The sequence below is a fragment of the Borostomias antarcticus genome (genome assembly GCF_949987555.1).
Source record: "Borostomias antarcticus genome assembly, chromosome: 22".
Classification (NCBI taxonomy): Eukaryota; Metazoa; Chordata; class Actinopteri; order Stomiiformes; family Stomiidae; genus Borostomias; species Borostomias antarcticus.
The window spans coordinates 1614645-1619630 of record NC_140255.1 but is presented as its reverse complement, the minus strand read 5'-3'; the positions used below and the strand labels follow the sequence as shown (position 1 = coordinate 1619630).

Below are 4986 nucleotides of genomic sequence, written 5' to 3'. Positions count from 1 at the left end.
CCAATATGATGCAAGGGGGCGGAGTCTCGCCACCACACCATGGACCCCACAACTCAGCCCTCGAGTGGGCTAGAGACACAGGGTCTTAACTAGTGGGGGCAGGTGGGTGGCCCGGAGAGAGGTACACTGTCCACGACCAGCTCTGACCCGAGGGGGCGGAGTCTCGCCATCACGCCACTATCCACGCCAAGGATCCCACAACTCAGCCCCTGAGTGGGCTAGAGACCCACGGTTTTCACCAGTGTGTGTATGGAGATTGCCTGGAAGTAACTGCACTATACCCAAACTGCTCTGACTCAAGGGGGCGGAGTCTCGCCACCACGCCATAGACCCCACGGCCAAGGGGTGCAAGGAGATTGCCCAGAGGTCACTGTACTGCACTAAATCAGCTCTGACCCAAGCGGGCGGAGTCTCACCACCACGCCACTATCCATGCCATGAACTCCACAACTCAGCCCGTGAGCGGGCTAGAGACACGGTTTTCACCAGTGGATGTATGGAGATTGCCTGGAAGTAACTGCACTACACCCAAACTGCTCTGACTCAAGGGGGCGGAGTCTTGCCACCACGCCACAGACCCCACGGCCAATGGGCCTAGGATATAGACAATTAACTACTGGTGAAATGATGGTGATGCATCCATCGGGGACCCGCTGTAGGTCCGCTAGCCTTGTGTTATCTGGGTTTATCCCTTACCTTTGTCCAGAAACAGAAGTTGAACCAATTGCAGCAAAATAGCTAACGTTACAGGAATCATCAGTGTAACTGCTTTAGCCACTGACCGCTACCATTAATGTTATGGAAGCTGCTGCTAGTTGTTGTGAGCTCATGAGCTAACTGGCTATCCCGCTCTTATTGTGCTGGATTAGCACTGGAAGCATTGGAACTGATGTGTCCAGGCGACAAGACCTATCTTAATTTATCAGACATTATTTCATGTCATTTCAATTCACAGCTATTTCAGTGGCATCTTCCGTCCTACCAGTCCTGAACAGAAACAAGCCAGCCACGCACATAAGCCAGGCTGGACCTGGCCTGGTTTATAGTGGGCTTTCTCATCACAAATGAAACACTGATTGCGGATGTCAAATTCGGTGCCTCTGCTCAGTCTTGGTTTTTTGATTAGGGACTGATCCTTGTCTGGGTCTTGCACAGTCACGGTGGAAGTAGCCTAGTGCAATAGGCCAGGTTGGTTGTGCTGGAGTAATTTGCTCTGCATGACTTGTGGTATGATATTTTCACTTTGAAGGAGAGTAGGTCACTTGAGTGGGGAGAGAGTCTCTTGTGAACCTCGTCATTTCGTTCCTGGGCAACTTTCAATATTGTTTTTAGTCCTTCCAATTTGGGATTCTTGATATATGGATTTTTTTAATCATCTTGCAGAGCTTTACCACATATCAGGCATAGCTTTTAATTTAGTGCTAGTGTCTGGCTTGTTGACTGTGCTGGCTCTGTTGGTTCCATAAGTGCACAGCTGGTGAATACAGAAAACACAGTTAAAGGATTAACATGGTAATTCAATATAACACTTTCCAGATATCTTTAGGCAACAACAAAACAAATGTGTTTAACTATTTCAGAATTCATCCATAAAAATTATTTTAAAATGTTTTTATAGGTCTGAATCTGCCACTCAAAAAGTTCACTCACTCAAAACTGGGCGTGATTCATAACAACTGATTGACAGTTCTCTGAGCAAATGACGGTCCATGCAGCCGAAGCAGAGATCTCAAGGGCAAAGCAGTGGGCCGCCACACTGTCCTCTCCTCTGATGAGCAATCGGAGAGTGACCTTGCCGGTCACCTCCTTCTCGTGGTCGATGTTATGACAACGTGAACAAGCTCAACAGCAATGACTGCACCACATACACACGCACACACTGGAACCTACATTGAACATTCAGAGACGCAAACATGGAAGCTGCGATCCAGAAGAGGAAATGACATTCGATTGTTCACAACAGAAGTGAATGAACTTTGAAATTATCTTGAAGAAACATCATATTTGTTTTAGAAGAGTTCCAATGGTTGAAACATGAGCTGATAAATGAGTTTGATGGGTTATTTCTTTGGGTTTTTCCACTAAATTGATCAAGAGTTTTTTTGCCCTTTTACACTGGTAACCATGTAATCTTTTTACCTTGTTTCTGTCAAACTTTAAATCAAGGTTTTTTGGTGAATGGTTGTCCCCTTTTTAGACTAGTAATCATGTCATCTTCAAAATCCATCACAATACACATACAGTCTTTTAATGTAAAAGATATTAATATAATATTCATACTTTTCAGCCGTGAATGAGTTCAGTCACACTTATTTTGCAGGCTACCAGACAGACCCTGTACATGTAGGTCCCAGTTAGAATCAGTTAGAAGGATTGGTCATCTTTAGGCAGCTGTACTTGAGTTCCATCGTGATATACTTCAGTCAGGATGGTTCAGTCAAATTACTCAGTCAGGATTCTTCTGGAATAGAGTTCCTTCAGGCAAGCTTGTCCATTATGTTCTCTCCTTCGCGTATCAGTTCATCCAGAAAGCTTGTTCCTCAATCCCCCCTCTCTCTTTCCCCTCAGAGTGCTTATGCAGCGTCCCAAACAGGAGGTCCCAGTGCGTGAAGTAGGGCGCGTAGTTGGACCTGAACTTGAGGTGGTGCAGGTCGTGGTGAGGAGCTCCGCCGTAGAATCCGTAAGGCACCAGCCTGTGCGTGGCCCAGGGCAGGTCGTAGCCACAATGGTCCATAGAGCATCTCCGTCAGCGGGTGGCAGCCCAGCAGCAGGGGTTGAGGAGGCAAAGAAGCCCAGAGAGAGGGTCTCCCAGGCCCCGGAGTACTGGGTGGTGACGGCCGACGTGGAGGTGTGCGTGTGGTGCACCTTGTGGAAGGTGCGGTAGAGCCAGGGCACGCGATGGTGCAGCAGGTGTCAGAGGAAGTACTGCAGGTCGAAGAGCAGCAGGCAGGCAAGGAGGTCCCAGACCAGACGCAGGGTCCCTTTGAGCCTGGGCGGGCAGGCTGGTGGTGCTCCAGTACCAGGGGAGCACCGTCAGGGGGAAGATGTAGACCAAGTGATTGTAGAGGGAGAGGCCCAGGCATTGACCCATGGTAGTCCAGGAGACGTGGCTGCTAGCCTGGATCTTGTATCGCCGTACCCAGGCCAGGTGAGGGGACAGCAGGTCCAGCAGGATGAAGGGCAGGCTGAAGCAGAGGTAGACGCAGAGGGAGAAGAGGACGGGGAAGAAGGCTGAGCTGAGCAGAGCTGAGTGCTCCCGAACGAGGTCCCATAGGCTCTGTAGAACATGGTATTCTGTCTTGTGTGTGTGGGCGCGTCCGAGTGTGAGAGTGAGAGAGCGTGTGTGAGCGCAACACTGGTATGAGCCATCTCATGCACATTGCACTGTCTCCCCACTTGTGCAGGAAAAAAAACTCTGGTACCTGCCCCATGCCCTTATTAAAGGACAATGCTCGTTTTTGACAACCTGGACCTTATTTACGACATATTATAAGACATTTGACTCACCGAGATCACTTTGGTGTAGTTCGGAGGCATGTGCTAGTTGTGCTTACATAGAGCATAGGCCTGTTGTGGTTTTTCACATGCCTCTGTAATATGATCTTTAGAAACGTCTTTAGACACGAAATAGCTTCCTCACTTGCTCCAGCACGCATGCGCACAGCGTGCTGGAGCAACGATTGCGCGCTGTGCGCATACGTGCTGGAGCAAGTGAGGAAGCTATTTCGTTTCGAAAGCCGTTTCTAAAGATCATGGCATGTGAAAACCACAACAGGCCTATGCTCTATGTAAGCACAACTAGCGATTCATCAAGACAGATTGATGAAAACAACCGTTTCGCGGCAGAAAATAGATTTTTAGAAACTGCATTCTAAGTGCCCCGACCACCGCCATTACATGGATATACTGGCTCGCACTGGATTTTAAATTTCTTCTACATGCCTCCGAACTACACCAAAGTGATCTCGGTGAGTCAAACGTCTTATAATATGTCGTAAATAAGGTCCAGGTTGTCAAAAACAAGCATTGTCCTTTAAGGCTTCCGTTTCCTGCCACTGGGAGCAGCAGATCCCTGTTAACACTGATATACTTTTTCCTCAATATACCCACGTGCAACCATTCATAACCAGACATGCAGTTTCCATTTATCTATGCTATTCTATATATATATATATATATATATATATATCTTATAGTGAAGAGGGAAACTATTGGATAATCCTACTGATTGAAGTTGCCGGTTGAAGTTGCTGATTCATAACCATAATGTGATGATACATAAAATTAATGATTTAATTTACTGTACTGTTACTGTTGTTTGCAGAGGCGAAAGGACCTATGGTGATTACAGGACGTCTTCAGAGCTTGGTAAGCATAAACCATGTAATTCCTGAACTTGAAATCCACGTATATCATACTTTTTTGAGTTTTTCGAGTGTGCCCATAGCTAGCAACGAGCCAGGGTGAGCGCGCCAATGTTATTGACATAGAACTCTGTACTGCACAAAACAGAAATATTTTAACCTGTACTAGTCAGATACATGCCAGGGAAGCCAGAAATAGGGCTAAACATGAAATTCAGTGTACATAAGGAGCTCGTCTACTATGCTGAACTTGTGAGTTCAAATCCCACAAAACTCGTGGGTTCAAAACTTGTGGTGTGGATAGTTTTTTGTCACTGGATGTTATAGAAGCTATGTAAAAATGTGGTTACCTGTTGGTTCTGTCAGTTATTGAATTCATGTGCAGTAATTGAACAGTTGAATTGAATAATTGAAATACTCCTGTTTTGAAATTATACCTACAATATATGTCTCAGTAATTACCCATTATATATAGACCCTTTTACTGTTGATAAACAATTAAGTGTGTGGGCGCATTTTGGCAACTGGTGGGGGCAGGTGGGTAGCCCAGAGAGGGGTCCACTGCCACCGACCCAATATGATGCAAGGGGGCGGAGTCTCGCCACCACACCATGGACCCCAC

General features: G+C 46.8%; 1 pseudogene across 1 annotated transcript; it reads right to left on the bottom strand.

Moving 5' to 3' along the window:
• Positions 1-2515: 2515 nt before the first annotated feature.
• Positions 2516-3431, bottom strand: LOC311324155 (cholesterol 25-hydroxylase-like protein; annotated as a pseudogene). The gene is made up of 2 exons: positions 3423-3431; positions 2516-3298 (listed from the first exon to the last, which is right to left on the bottom strand). The product of its transcript is annotated as a cholesterol 25-hydroxylase-like protein (transcript).
• Between the last annotated feature and the right edge of the window lie 1555 nt (positions 3432-4986).